The 16,223-nt window shown below is 43.8% G+C and overlaps 1 long non-coding RNA gene across 4 annotated transcripts in view; it reads left to right on the top strand.

The window, feature by feature from the left end:
- The window catches only part of LOC135229524 (uncharacterized), a 507,916-nt gene extending 492,380 nt beyond the window's left edge, over nt 1–15,536 (top strand). For 3 of the 4 annotated variants that reach the window (XR_010320217.1, XR_010320213.1, XR_010320210.1), the window contains 2 exons: nt 3,434–3,581; nt 10,639–15,536. This is a non-coding gene — a long non-coding RNA (uncharacterized LOC135229524). Of the gene's footprint in view, nt 1–3,433; nt 3,582–3,835; nt 7,902–10,638 lie in introns of those variants that run through there. The other variant, XR_010320216.1, reaches the window with a different exon arrangement.
- Nucleotides 15,537–16,223: the final 687 nt, after the last annotated feature.

Below are 16,223 nucleotides of genomic sequence, written 5' to 3'. Positions count from 1 at the left end.
ACTGACACACTGTCCCTGTCCTCATGAAGGGGACAACCCAGTGCAGGTGGGAGGAGCACTGGGGAAATGCAGCTGAGAGCAAGGACAGACAACCTTCCAGGAACCACACTGGACTTCAGAGAGGCTTGTTGGCTGCTGTTCACCTGGCAGGCTTCTAGATACCAGAGTACCCTTGGGCTTGGTGCCTGCTCCTCTCTCTATTGACACCCTCCCTCTAGGATGCCTCAGTGAGTTCACTGCTGTCTATTTGTAGCTAAGGACGTGAGGTTTATACCTCCATCCATTCAGACTCCTCCTGGGTCCAGACTCATATATTGAAATGTCAGCGTAACTCTCTGTATTGACCTCTTTATGCATTATAATGATACATTCCTCCTATGGCCATCATGAAAAGCAAACATGAAAGAAAAAGCACAGGAGTGCCTGGCACCAGTGTAGGTACTCAATGAACATTAGCTGTTGGTATTATTCTTGACATCTCCGTGTGGGGTGAAGTTTTATTACCGGACATCTCCATGTGAATATCTAACACCTACACCATGTTATCTAGGCTATGAAACAATTCTTGGTTCCAACCACCATTCCATTCTTATCGATGAATTTCTCAAGGCTTCAGTGATGGGAATGTGTGTTTTTCCACACAATGGATGTGATTAGGAATGGTTGGCTAGGTCCTACACAATAAAAAGCTCCAGCATTCCTATGGATGACCATTGAGACAAGTTTCAGCCAACGAATGTAGCAAAGAATTGGAACCACTCTCAGCTGTTCATGCGAGTACTCTCAATCCGGAATATCTGGTAAGTCGACTGTTAGGGATTGAATTGTGTCCCTCCAAAATGTATGTGGAAATCCTAACCCCTGTACCTGTAAATCTGACCTTGTTAGGAAAGAGGGGGCCTGCTTTTATTATGTGAATGAGGTCATACCAATGTAGGGTGGGTCCTAAGCGTAACTCTTCTTAGTTATAAAAGGAGCAGAACACACCCAGACACAAACAGGTGAAAAGGAAGACAGACAAAGAAGACAGATGCTTCTAGAAGGCCAGGAACACAAATGATTGCTTGCATTTTTTTTTTTTTACTAGAAGCTGAGGTAGACAAGGAAGGACCTCCCACTACAGCCATGCCCTGAATTCGAACGACTACCTGCTAAACTGTGAGAAAATAAATTTCTGTTCTTTAAAGCCATCTAGTTGTGATATTTTTTGTTATGGAGGCACTAGGTAACTAACACACATAACCGTGCTTATAAGTTCAGCCCAGTGCAGAATAATTTTCTTCCCTCCTTGGTCTAGCCCACCTGAACCTGCTCTTTTCCTATCAGTGTCCTTTGCTTTCACCTAAGAGTTATGACAGAGTCAGCTCGATGGTGATGCATTGAAATTTCAATTTATTTTATATTTATGATTATTATTAATTCCAGTATTTTCTACAGTTTTCAATGGAGACAGTGTTATAATCTATGAATAGCATTTATACTTTTTCTCTTTTTGTACTAGCTTACACTTCCAGTGTTAAATGTTTAATAAAAGTAATGATAGAAGCACCCTTATTTTATTGTTTATTAATTTTAAAGAGAATGTCCCACACGTCACCATGAACTATCATGCTAGTTGTAGTTTTCCACGTTCGGGAACTCCTTTTCTGTTCCATGTTTGCTCCTAGTCCTTATCTCTCCGTGTGATTGCATTTTATCAACCTGCTTTGCCCCCATCTCTTGAGGTGAGCATATGTCTTCTCTTCTTTCACCTATGCATGTGGTGAATGAAATTACTAAATCTTTAATGTTCACTCAAATTTATATGCCTACAATAAACCGCCTTGATCATGGCATGTTACGTGGTTTATCCTTTGCTGGATTTCCTTTGCTGGCATCTTACGTAGGGTTTTGCATCTCAGTTACTGAGTGTGCTTGTCCTCTAACTCTTCTTCCACCTTACTTCTCTAATTTGTTATCATTTTTAAACTAGCCTTAAGGATCAAGTTAGGGGAGTATCTCATGGTTTTGTAATGTCTGTTGACTATGTACAAGATTAAAATGACTGTTTCTTGCATGTTTGCTGGAACCTGACTGGAAACGATCTAGGTCTGCCGTTTTCTTTGTAGGGAGATCTTGAACTACTGACCCACTTTATTTAGTGGTTAAAGGCATCTTCTGGTGCTAATTTACTTAGAAAAAATTCTGATGCATGTTCTAGATTGCTCGAATCTCATCTTTAAATATTGATTATCAGGGCTTGTAGCCTCATGCAAGCCAATTCATCAATCCCAGATTTCCCCAAAGTCAGGCTCTGCAACTCTTCCCGGTACCAAATTCCCTCATTTAAGACTTATTTGCAAAGAAAGAGACAACAGTATGCTATCTACGCAGTTGTGTATCCGCAGCCTTCTTGAGTCCATAATGTGAGGATACAGTCTTCTAATACTTTTTTTGTAATTGTTCTTTTTCTTATTTTTTTTTTCCTTTTTTCACTGCCAATACACCCCCTCCCCCAATCTAGTAGTTTTAAAGTTGTGCTTTTCAGGTTCAAGTCTGTAATCCAGCTGGGCTTCTGTTTGTGCTGCATGTGTGCATCAAAAGAACGTGCTTCTAGAAGCAGAAAGCAGGCAGTGCGACTGTTGGGTGGTTGGCGGGGTAGGGGGAGGGGAGCCGCTGCTCAGAGAGGGCGCCCGAGGGAGGCAGGAGATGCCGGGCTGCCCACCGCAAGCCCACAGACTCCAAGGAGGCGGAACCCGCGTGCGCCATGAGCCTTTTGAGACAGGCCCAAGCCCGCCCAGCCGGGTGCTTGCAGGTTCCACCAGGACTAGGGGAAGCCTAAGGCCAAGGAGGGCAAGGTCTAGAGTCTGGACCTGAGAACTGGTTCTGCCACTTGTGATCGCAGCGCTTATGCTGGAAAGGAGGGCAGGAAGCATATCACAATGTGTGTCCGGACGATGACCCAGAAGGGCGGGAGTTGTGGTCACCCAGGGACTCTGGGTCTGCATATGGAGGCCCCCAGGGTGCAATTCCAGGAGCAGAAGGCAAAGCCACAGAGGCCAAAGTGCACCTCGCTGATGCTTCCCAGGGGCATTGCCCCAAATATGGGGAGCAGTCCCTCCTCTGGGCTAGGGACTTTGTTTCCTCCATTGTCATCCCTGACTGTGAGCAGACTCTAGTCTATGCAGACTAATGAGGAGTTATCAAAATGAGCTCCAAACTCCGGATTTGAGTTAAGGATCATAAATTAACACAGAGAAATACGACTTTAGCAATAAGTGACTGTTTGAAGCCCAAGTTGCCTTAAAACACGGAATTTCAGTCTTTCAGCTCCTCTGCTAATGTAGTAACTAAGAACAGGATCTCATTGGAGCTCAAAGATGTGGGGCACTGGGAATACTCCTGGGTCTGTCTGCTCACGGCTGATTGCCTGATTCCCAGTTTTATTATACAGCTTAAATACAGACCAGAAGAGGAGTTTGGGGCTTGACACCTGACATCTTAACACCAGTTCCTGTTTCTTGAGGAAGGAAGAGGTAAAATAAATCAGCGTTTACTGTTTCCTTCTCCATCCCCGGAAGTCCTGATGAAGACCCTCTCAGGTAAGGACTGACAGGGAGTGGCTTGGTTTACTATTTGACTTTGTCCTTCAGTCACTTTGTTTATGTGCTGCAAGTAAACTATTATGCATTGACAGAAGCATTCTAATTCTTATGCAGAATGACTAGACCTCCTGCAGAATGACTATATTGTGCCTCCCTTGGGCACCCCTGTCTGCACAGCACCCTCCACCCCCAACTGCCCAACAGCCTCTCTCCTGGCATTCTGCTTCTAGAAGTATGTTCTTTTGATGCAGAGATGCAGCACACACAGAATCCCAGCTGGATTACAGACTTGAACCTGAAGACCTTATGCAGAATGACTATTTATGAACCACTAAGCTTAGTATTAAAGCAGGTACTTACTCCTCAGAGAAGGCCCTGGGGGAGGTTGATACGTGCATACCCCAGTGCTCCTGCTGTTCTAGAAGTGCCTGAAATGCCTCTCTGGGAAAGGCCTTCAGATTAGGCTCATGGCCCAGGTGGGAATTCAGGCCTATTTTTCTGTTAGAACATCTCATTTCGCTCTGAAAATGTTATTATCCAGTTTATTCACCAGACATGAGTACAGACATCTCATATTTTCCAAATTAATCCCATTCTCTAATACTAATTTGCCACCAAGAGTATATTCCAAAGTGTTTCCAATAGGCTAGAAAGTCTTTCCAAAGAGGGGAGTCCTGCGCCATGTTGTGCAGTGACAGCAGGGTTGGCATAATATGTTTACCCAGATACCTACCACTTTTTAAAAATTTTCTATTGTGTTTTATTTGAAACTTTACAGAGCAAATTACTTTCTTGTTCAGCCATTTATGCACAATTGTTTTGTGACATTGGTGGCAATATTCATGATGTGTCAGTATTCTCTTCTATGCTCTAGTTCCCCGTTTCCATCCGCCATGATTCCTGTTCCATCCTGCCCTCTTTTCTGTGCTTTTGGGCAGGTTTTGCACTTTTGGTCTCATACACACGATTGAACTAAGAAACACTTTCTTCACGTGTGTTATTGTTTGTTTTATAGACCTGTCTAATCTTTGGCTGAAGGGTGAACTTCAGAAGGTACTTTCGACTTTGTTGCTTTCCATAATTCCTGAAATTCCAAGTCTACCACCTGAAGAACTTCCTTTAGTGTTTCATTTAGAACAAGTCTGGTGGCGATGAATTCTCTTAAGCGTCCTTCACCTGAGAATGTCAATATTTTTCCTTTACTCATGAAGGAAATAACAGCCTATAGAATACTGGGTTAATGTTTCTTTTCTTTCGGTGTTGAAAAAATGTTGTTTTCACAGCCTTTTGGCCTCCATGGCTTCTGATGATGAATACGGAGTCATTCCAATTGTTTTTCCTGTGTGAAATGAGTTGTTTTCTCTCTAGCTTCTTTGAAGATACTTTCTTGGTCCTTGTTATTCCACAATTGACCGTGAGGCATTTGGGCGTAAAATTATGTGAGTTTAACTTGTTGGAGTTTGCATAGCTTCTTGAATCTGTAAGTTTATGTCTTTCAACAAATTGGGAAAGTGTTGAGCCAGTATTTCTTCAGATACTTTTTTCTACACCACATATTTTCTCTACACCTTATGGAATTCCAATAAATAAATGTTAGATATTTTTGGATTATTTTGAGGCTCTGTTCATTTTTTTTTCAGATTGGATATTTTCAGTTGAACTGTTTTCATCTCATTGATCCTTTTGTCTGTCAACAGCATTCCGCTGTAGAGCTGATCAAGTGAATTATTTATCTCTATTTTTCTATTTTTCCTGTCTAAAATTTTCATTTGTGAATGGTTTCTATGTATTTTTCTGTTTTTCTAAGGTGTGCCTGTTACTTCTTTGAGCATGGTTAAAGTAGCTTTTTAAAGTTTTTGTCTATGATTCCAAGACTTACAGAAAATGTTGATGTTGTTTGTTTTAGGAATCACTTGACCCAGTTATGTTCAGGTTGCAGGTTCTTTCCCACCTTCTGTATGCTGTGGCTCAGATGTCGGTTCAGATTTTGAAGACTTTGCGGTGATATTTGGATGTAATCTATGGGAGTGTCACCCAGTCTGGGACCTTGTTGGTGTTCTAACCCATAATGCAGTTCTCAAAGGATTGATCTACTTCTTAGGGTCAGAGCAAAGCATATGCAACTATGGGGGGGGGTATGAAAAACAACTTTATGGTATCCCTCTCTTGAGCCGCCTCTTCTCTGTCTCTCTGAGGCTCTCTGATGTCTGAGCAGCTACCTTCCTGGTCCACTGGCAAGAATGTAGGGGCTTTAATCTCTTCATTCTGCTGTGCAATTAAGTGACTGGGTCTGCCTATGAGGCCAAATAACGGTAAGATGGAGAAAATGTAACAGAGATTCCTCTATATTATTTGGTCCTTATATACTTAGGTCAGAGAGAAGGCACACTGTTTCTGGTGATACTTCGAAACAGGTATGGAGAAAAAGGCATTAACAGGTCGATAGCTGCATACTAGGTGTTACGGATTAAATTCTGTCTTCCCAAAATGTATATATCAGCTTGACTAGGCTATGCTTCCCAGTATTGTGCGATTATCCACCATTTTGTCAGCTGATGTGATTTTCCAATGTATTGTAAATCCTACCTCTATGATGTTAATGATCGAGGATTTGAAGCAGTTATGTTAAGGAGGCAGGGCTCAATCTACAAGATTAAGTTGTGTTTTAAGTCCATCTCTTTTGAGATATAAAAGAGAAAAGAGCAGAGAGACAGGGGGACCTCAGTACCACCAAGAAAGAAGTGTCAGGAGCAGTGCATCCTTTGGACCTAGGATCCCTGTGCTGAGAACCTTCTTGTCCAGGGGAAGATTGGTGACAAAGACCTTCCCCTAGGAGTGACGGAGAAAAAAAGCCTTCCCCTGGAATTGGCACCCTGAATTTGGACTTACAGAGCCTCCTGGACTGTGAGGGAATAATTTTCTTTGTTAAAGTCATCCGTTTGTGGTATTTCTGTTACAGGAGCGTTAGATGTCTAAGACACTAGGTACCAGGAGATGTACATTTCCCAGTTCTTTCACTCCCAGGGACACTATGACTAAGTAGCCAATGCCATAAATCCATGCGAGCAGACTATTCTGATTACTGCTTTGACTCTACTGTCTGTTATGGTAACCACACCCATCTTGTCTTTGTTGATTGAGTGCCACCACTTGGCTGCTACCACCATGGGCTCCAGTCAACTGCATTGTAGTTAGGTGTCTTAATTCAGTTAGGGCAGTTCTCACTGTGGACTCTTACTTACATAAAATAGCAACCACAGAAGTCTTCAGTAATGCTGGGGCTTGCTTCCCAAATTTGTACCTCACCGCTATGGTAAAAAGAGAGCCCCCTGGGCACTCCGTGTGTGGGTCTGTGGGTCCAGCCTAATAAATCCATTCTAACATTCCAATTTCCCTCAGCCTTTGGTTACCTTCTCCTACATTATACAATGGCAGATCTGCCATTTCCACTTGATTTATTGTAGGCCACCACTTAATCCATGCTTCAGTAAACCAACCAAATAAACTATGAGATCCTTTTCTAACCTCTCAAGCTGAAACACTGAATGAAGAATCTATGCTTCCTGGGCCTATATCAATAAACTCAGACTAATCCACCTTTATGTTGCTTGCACCATTATCCCACACCTGGAATAGCCATTCCCACACATATTCACCAGGTTTCTGTATGTATATATTAGAAAAATCAAGCAGTTCTTTAGGAGTTTAGCATACCTTCTCCTGGGTCACACTTTATAGTTCACCTTTGGGGGCTTGTTGGGACTGAAGCCTAGGTATAGGTCTAGAAGCAAAAATGGGTGGTGGCAGTGGGATGTTCAGCCGTGTCTTATAAGGCATCTGCCTAAGGTGATGCCCCAGGCAATGCCCCAGACACCACCCCAGGAGACAACTCAAACAAGACACTTCAGGCACAGCTGGGGTAATCTCATCAGATGGAGGTGGAAGGGATAATTGTTTTACTGGGAAGGGTGCCTTAGCAGGCAAAGTTAGAGAATCTCTTCAGATGGTAGTAAAAGATCTGGTTCTGTTAGGAAGAGCGATTCAACAGAAATTGGAGGTTCATTGTCCCCCGCTTTCTGACTGTCTGCCCATATGTCCTCATCCCAAGTTTCAGGATCCCATTTCTTCCCAATCAATGCCCTCACTCTAACTTCAGACACCATTTGAGGTCGGATATTCAACCGGCGCTTTAATTCAGTCACTCTTATGATAAGAATCTGAGTTTATTTTTGGCAGCATTAGCCTTGTTACTATAAGAAATATGGTTTTCTTTCTGGGCACAGGTGGCAGCTTTCAGATCTTGTATGTGGTGCTTGAGCTTTGAGTCCTTTTCTTTCATTCACCAGTGTGGCTAGCAAAAGCAGGACCAACCAAGCAGCTTCCTTATTATTCTTATGCTGACAAAATTATAGAAAAGTATCAAATATATAATCAGGCAGAGCCTTGTCTCTCACAAATATTTGATCCAGTGGTAGTAGTATTTTGCGTATTTCTATTGTCACCTCCACCATGGATTAGCAATAGCCTGTTTACTCCTGGAGACAGTCATCAGTGCCTTTAAGATTAGCCAGACTTGAGAATCAATTCAGAAAACTCATCCTTAAGATTTGGTTCCTCTAGAACCAGTGTAGGTACCAAATGTCTTAGCCTGGGATCTCTAGAGGTGCAAAACTAGTGAAGAGAACATATATATATATACACACACACACACACATATATATGAGTGTGTGTGTATATATATGTGTGTGTGTGTGTGTGTGTATGGAAACCCTAGTCGCATAATGGTTAATAGCTATAGCTGCTAACCAAAAGGTTAGCAGTTCGAATCCACCAGGCGCTCCTTGGGAACTCTGTGGGGCAGTTCTACTCTGTCCTGTAAGGTCACTATGAGTTGGAACTGACTTGACGGCAATGGGTATATATATATATACATACACACACACACGCACACATACATATATATACGCATACATATGTTAGTTGTGGCTGTTAGATGCCATCGATCCTGTGTAAAACAGAATGAAACACTGCCTGATCCTGAACCATCCTCACAATCATTGCTATGTTTGAGCCCATTCTTGCAGCCATTGTGTCAGTTCATGTTGTTGAGCACCTTCCTCTTTTTTTCTGACCCTCAGCTTCTCCAAGCATGATGAGCCTCTCCTGGGACAGGTCCCTCCTGAAAATATGTCCAAGGCACGTGAGACGAAGTCTCGCCATCCTTGCTTCTAAGGTGCATTCTTGGTGTACTTCTTCCCAGATGGATTTGTTTATTCTTCTGGCAGTCCATGGTATATTCAGTATTCTTTGCCAACACCATATTTTAAATGAATCAGTTCTTTGGTTTTCCGTATTCATTGTCTAACTTGCTCAAGCATGTGAGGTGATAGAAAATATCATGGCTTTGCTCAGGCACACCTTAGTCCTCAAAGTGACATCTTTCTTTCTCAACACTTTAAGGAGGTCTTTTGCAATAAATTTGCCCAGTGAAATACATTGTTTGAATTCTTGACTGCTGCTTCTGTGGGCATTGATTATGGATTCAAGTTAAATGAAATGCTTGATGACTTCAGTGTTTTCTCTATTTATCATGGTGTTGCTTACTGGTCCAGTTGTGAGTATTTTTGTTTTCTTTATGTTGAGGTGTAATCCATACTGAAGGGTGTAGTGGTTGCTCTTCATCAGTAACTGCTTCAAGTCCTCTTTACTTTCAGCAAGCAAGGTCGTATCAGCTGCATATCATAGGTTGTTAGTGAATCTTTCTCCAAAACTAATGCCATGTTCTTCTTACAGACCAGCTTCTCAGATTATTTGCTCAGCATACAGATTGAGTAAGTATGGTGAAAGGATACCACCATGACACATAACTTTCTGATTTTAAACCACACAGTATCCCCTTGCCCTACTCAAATGACTGCCTCTTGGTCTATGTACATATTCCGCATGAATACAGTTAAGTGTTCTGGAATTCCCATTCTTTGCTAAGCTATCCATAATTTGTCATGAGCCACACAGTTGAGTGTGCTTGTATAGTAAACAAAAATAGGTAAACATCTTACTGATATTCTCTACTTTCAGCCAAGATCCATCAGACATCAGAAATGATATCCCATGTTCCATGTCTTCCTCTGAATCCAGCTTGAATTTTTGGTAGTTCCCTGTCTGTGCACTGCTGCAACTGTTTTTAAATTATATTCAGCAAAATTTTTCTTGCGTCTGATGTTAATGACATTGCTTGATAATTTCCGCATTGTGTTGGACCACCTCTCTTTGAATGGGCACACATATAGATCTCTTTCAGTCATTTGGTCAGGTAGCTGTCTTCCAAATATATTGGAATAGACAAGTGAGCGCCTTCAGCACTGCATCCGTGTGTTGAAACATCTCATTTGGTACGCCATCAATTCCTGGAGCCGTGTTTTTTGCCAGTGCCTTTTTTCTTCAGTGCAGCTTGGAGTTCTTCCTTCAGTACCATCAGCTCTTGATCCTATGCTACCTTCTGATATGGTTGAACGTTGACCAGTTCTTTTTGGTGTATTGAGTCTGTGTATTCCTTCCATCTTCTTTTGATGTTTCCTGTGTTGTTCGATATTTTGCCCATAGAATCCTTCAGTATTGCACCTAGAGGCTTGAATATTTCCTTCAGTTCTTTCAGCTTGAGAAATGCCAGGTGTTTTCTTCCCTTTTGGTTTTCTAACTCCAGATCTGTTCACATTATATTATCATACCTTGTCTTCTCCAGCTTCCCTTTCAGGTATTCTATTGAGCTCTTTTACTTTATTTTTCCTTCCATTCTCTTTAGCTACTGTACATTCAAGAGCAAGATTCAGAGTCTCTTGTGACATCCTCTTTGGTCTTTGCTTTCTTTCCTGTCTTTCTAATGACTTTTTGTTTTTTTTCATATATGATGTCCTTGCTATCATCCCACAACTACTCTGGTCTTCGATCATTAGTGTGCAGTGCATCAAATCTATTCTTGAGATGCTCTCTAAATTCAGGTTTGATATACTCAAGGGCTTACTTTGACTCATGGACCTGTTTTAATTTTCTTCAGCTTCAACTTGAACGTGAATATGAGCAACTGATCATCTGTTCTGCAGTCAGCCCCTGGCCTGATTCTGACTCATGGTATTGACCTTCTCCATCATCACCTTCCACAAATTTGATTCCTGTCTATTCTGCCTGGAATGGTTCATGAGTATAGTCACCGTTTATGTTCCTGATGAAAGGTATGTGCAATGAATAAGTCATTGGTCTTGCCAAATTCTATCATGTAAGCTTCATTGTCATTTCTATCATCAATACCTTATTTTCCAACTGCTGATTTGTCTGCTTTGTTTTCAACTTCGCATTCTAAATGATTGATCAATGCATCACATTTGATCAGTTTCAAACTGCATAACTTGGTAAAAACCTTCAACTTGTTCATCTTTCACATTCATGATTTGTGTGTAAATTTGAATAATAGTCTTATTAACTGGTCTTCCTGGTAGGCCTGTGGATATTATCCTATTGCTCGTAATGTTGTACTTCAGAAAAGATCTTGAAATGTTCTTTTTATCGATGAATATGATGCCATTCTCTTCAGTATCTCAATCCTGGCATAGTAGGACATATCATTGTCTAGTTTAAAATGTCCAAAACCAAGCTATTTCAGCTAACTAATGCCTTGGATTACTGACCTTTATGCATTCCATTTGATTTTTGATGACTTCCAATTTCCCTAGATTCATACTTCCTTCATTCCACATTCTGATTATTAAAGGATATTTGCATCAGTTTCTTCTCATTATGAGTTATGCCCCATCAGGAAATGTCATTAAAGTGGGATCTACTTTGAGGAGGTAGCTCTTCCCCACTCGTATTTTGAGTGCCTTCCAACCTAAGGGGTTATCCTCTGTCATTCAATCAGACAGTGTTCCAGTACTATTTGGAAGATTTCACTGGCCAGTTTTTTTTAGAAATAGATCACTAGGTCCTTTTTCCTAGTCTGTCTAAATCCAGAGCTCCACTCAAAGCTGTCTACCATGTGTGAACCTGGTGGTATTTGAAATACCGGTGGCATAGCTTCTAACATCACAGCAACATGCAAGCCACCACACTACAACAAACTGACAGAAGAGTGGTGGGAGTTAAAAATGAGAAGAACCAAAAAGAGTGCTTCTTCCATGTCTGCTGATTTAGAGGAACCATGAAAAATTGTCAAGTGAAGAGTGATTCAGAGAAAAACATGGGTAGAGTGTGACCTAATTTCCATAAAAACAAACAAATGAATGTACTTACGTGTGTCCCGGCAAAAAGCAGTGTGTAAAAGGGTACATATGTATCTTTGGACACTGGACACTTTGGGGAGCAGGTACAATATACTTATGAGGGGGTGGCTCTTATTATAACTTCTATATACAAGTCTCTATTGTTAAATATGTTATAAGAATGTAAAACCTTTTAAAGTTAATAACATCATACGTGTATGTGTGTGTATTTGAAACTTTTTTTCTGTTTTGACTATTTTATATATGTGTTTTTTAGTTATCTAGTGTGGCTATAGCAGAGATACCACAAGTGGATGGCTTTAACAAACAGAAGCTTATTCTCTCACAGTTTAAGAAGCAACAAGTTTGAAGTCAGGGCACCAGCTCTAGGAGAAAGCTTTCTCTCTTTGTGGCTCTGGGGGAAAGTCCTTGTCATCTATCTTCCCCTGGCCTAGGAAGTTCTCAGCCTGTGGACACTGGGTCAAAAAGACCTGCTCCACTCCAGGCACTTCTTCCTTGGTGGTATGAGGTCCCTCTCATTTCTGCTCACTTTTCTCTTTTTATGTCAAAAGAGACTGACTCAAGACTCACCCTAATCCTGTAGATTGTGTCCTCCCTCATTAACCTAACTGCCTCTAATCCTGCCTCATTAACATCACAGAGGTTAGAATTTACAACACATAAGTAATCACATCAGATCACAAAATGCAGGACAACCACACAATACTGGGAATCAGGGTCTGGCCAGGTTGACACACATTTTGGGGGACACTATTCAATCCATAACAATAGAGAAAACACTGTCTTCAATGCCAGATTCAGAGACTTTTATCCATCTGTGAAGGGCAAACACAGAAACTGAACAAAATTCAGACCAGCGAATTATTGCTTGCTCTTGTAACTAATGACTTCTTCTGGTCTCTATGCCTGGAAATGGCCAAAAAGAATTCTGTGAGGATTAATTCAGTTATTGCTCAAACATCTACTGCATTTACATGTCTACAGATAAGGAAGAATGCTGGACACCATGTGTGATTCATTAAGTAACACGGGGACCATTAGACTATTGTTCTCCTTCTCTGATATGCCACTATCACCTTCTCCCCTTGTTGCTCTCCTGAAAAACCCACACTTGTATATTCTAGGCTTTTTTTCAGGATTGAATTTGCAGGAAGTTAAAGATACATCTTTGAAAGATAAAGAAGACTTTGGCCACATTGTCTTTAGACAGTTGAACTTCCCAGCCAACCTCTGTGCAGGATGGGAATTCACAATCCCTCCTACTCAGTACCTCTGAGCAGGACGGGATTTCTGTTTCATTATCAGGAGACTGTGGAATTCACCCCTCTTCAGAAAACTTACTTTCCTTTGCCTCAAACTGTCCCTCTCAGGATCTGTCACGGTCACTCTGAGAAATTCACATGGGCAGCCTGTATGGAAGTGCCCATCCTAGAGGCCCTGCCCTCCCTTCCTTGCTCCATAGGGCTACCTCTGACACTTGGGGTCGCATCTCCCAGGGAGTACACACCTCTGGCACTTCCAGGGATTCCCAGGCCCTGGGATACTGTGGATGGGACTTGGAACTCAATCTGTTTCTTCCCATCCTCACCTTTGGTTATCTGTGTTCTGTCTTCACCAGATTTAGGAGGCCTTGTCTTCTCTTTGCTCGTTTCATCTCAGTCAGGCTTTTCTATTCCAACTCTCTGATCTCAGGACAGATCAGGTTAGACCACAGAAAAGACAAAGACCAAGCAAACATCACTGATCTGTGCAGAAGCTGCTGGGAAGGGATTCGATTCTCATTGGTTTAGGGTTTTATGCCCACTGCTCACCGGCAGGCAGATTCCCCCCAGAGTCTGGCTTCTGTCTGGTACCTTGTACTACAAAGAACTCAGTGACCAGCCCACCTTCACAATCACACCTCCCTTAGAGCTATCTTTGCAGAGGCTCTTTCTCAGACTTCCATGTCCCACTGAAATCCCTTTTCTCTTTCCTTACCAACATTATGCTCATTCTCAGGGCCCTGAGACCTCATCTGCAGATGAGTCTTGTCCTCTTCTCTCCTTGGCAGGGGGAGCTTTTGAGTGGATCTCATGTCTTCGGACAGCTATCCTGGGCCTACTTCCACCATGGTGCTCTAGGGCTGGATCTCTCCACGTAATAGAGGGGGCGTGGAAGGGGCACAAGGCTAAAAGGATGGATCTTCCAGGTGAAGTGGGTTTAAGAAGCCTGAATGAAGTTCTTCCCTGAAGGGTGCATATTTTCAGTCCAGACATCCCGCTTCTCTCAGTCTAAGAGGCCTAGCACGTCTTCAGATGCTTCTCCTTTGACCTTCAGGCCATGCCTGCACCCTCTGCAGCCAGGTCTCCCACATGTGTAGCAGCACCAGTAGGTGTGGCAGTCTCTTCAGCCCTTGTCTCCTCCTCCAGATGCTCCTGGAGATGCCTGGCTCTTCTTGCCAGGACACCAGGATGCTGACCAGGGACTCAGTGTTGGTTAAAGGATGTCGACCAGTGAGTACGTGTCCTCATTTCCTTTGAAGGGTTAGGCTCCTTGCCTGGGCAGAAGACAGCCAAGGTCAGCCGGTGACAGACGGTGACTCCCACACTCACATATCCCCTGGTGGCAGAATGATAGTGATGGGTGGAGAAACATGGCTCCTGAGCACACGTTGAATGGGGCACCGGCCAAAGGCCACGGCTAGGAGTGGACGTCGTGGAGCTGAATGGCGAGCCAGTGAAGGGCCGAAGGATTTCTCCTGTATGTGGCAAACAGGTCATCCGTGTCCCCACGTCCATAAACCATCGGACTGCCGGGGCCCAGGCTGCCAGGATTGCGGCCTTGCCTTCGGAGCCCGGCCACATACGCAGCCTCGCACCGGAGGCGGGGACACGTAGACAGCAAAAATTTGGAAAATGGCAGTGTCTCCTCGATTTCCCCGGCATCGGCCTTTTTGAGCGGCATGCTTTGTTCCCTAGTAGGATAAGGCACTGACAGAGAAAGGCAGGATTATGTGTGCAGGAAAGGTGTGTGCTGAGAGGGTGATGACGTTGAGACCAGGTTGGGATCTTTAGTCCCAGGAAAGGCCCCTGGCAGGTGTGGGTCAATGTTCTCTGCCCATCCGAGTTGGCGGGGGGAGGTTTTCACCAAACAAAGCAGCAGCGGGATTATTCGTCGCCGGAGAGGTTGCATCTGCCCACAAGCTCCACCTGGCCAGGGACCACCCCTACCTATTGCCCATGTCAATCAACAGAAGCTAAGACCTTCCAGAGAGACTACCTGCTATTGTCTACCCACGGGGAAGCGGTCCAGCCAGAAGCCTCCCCCGTTTCATCTCCAGGCTCTCTGTCAGGCCCCTCATACTTGTGATGTGTCTCAGGGGTAGAAGGAAGAGATTTCTCTGAATGAAAACATCCAGAGAGGGGCCATAGATGCTGAGGAACGGCACCTTGCCTACTGACATCCTAGCGTAAGTGGTAAAGAGGTACCTGCCTGCTGTCCCAGTGTGTCGAACGTGTCCACATCAGGGATTGGCTATTGTCAAGTTATTCCCTGGTGCCCTCGATTTTGTGGCCAAAGACACAAGGGCCTGTTGTGTGTCCATGGGTACAATGGAGGGCTCTGCAGAACTGGCCGGTTAGGCTGGACTTCTATTGGCTCAGTGTTTGTGACCCGTCCCCGTCAGAAGTACCGACCAGCCTTCCGGTGGCTGTCTCCGTGGTGATTGGGAAAGAAGCCTTAGGCCCCGCGCTCAGGCTTCACCTGGCCTACGTGGCCTCTTTACCCTCATCTAGACCGCTGTGTGGATGAAAGAAAGGATGTCGGCCAGTGAGCACGTGTCCTCATTTCCTTTGAAGGGTTAGGCTCCTTGCCTGGGCAGAAGACAGCCAAGGTCAGCCTGAGCCTAGACACCTAGTGACCTGTGACCCTGCAGCTAGTGATAGGTGTTGATTTCCACGCTCAGGTATCCGCAGGTGGCGGATTGAGAGTGGTCAGAGGAGGAGTGTAACTAGAGATCACACACTCAAGAGGGCACGGGTCAAAGGTGTCGGAAAATAGCTGAGGTCGTGGAGCCCTAGCGGAGCCAGTCTAGGGCACAGACCTCCCTCCTGTACTTGGCAAATAGGTGGCACCATCCGCAGAGTATGCCGCCATACGAAGACTCTGGACTGCTGGGGCCCTGGATGTCCAGATTTCGGCCTTGTCTTTGGAGAAGTGACGCACATGCAGTGTGCCACCGGCGGCTGTGGCCCAGCAGAAGCAAAATCTTGAAAATGCGGGCTTTTTTGACTTTGCCTGTGTTCTCCTTTGGCTGAGTGCCATCCGGTGTTTCCTAGCAGGAGGCGGATTCGTGGAGAGAGGCGGATTCCATGTGTGCTGGCAAAGT

This window comes from Loxodonta africana, unplaced genomic scaffold (assembly GCF_030014295.1).
Source record: "Loxodonta africana isolate mLoxAfr1 unplaced genomic scaffold, mLoxAfr1.hap2 scaffold_34, whole genome shotgun sequence".
Lineage (NCBI taxonomy): Eukaryota > Metazoa > Chordata > Mammalia > Proboscidea > Elephantidae > Loxodonta > Loxodonta africana.
Note: the sequence above shows the minus strand (reverse complement) of the source record. Positions and strands in the feature narration are given on the sequence as shown.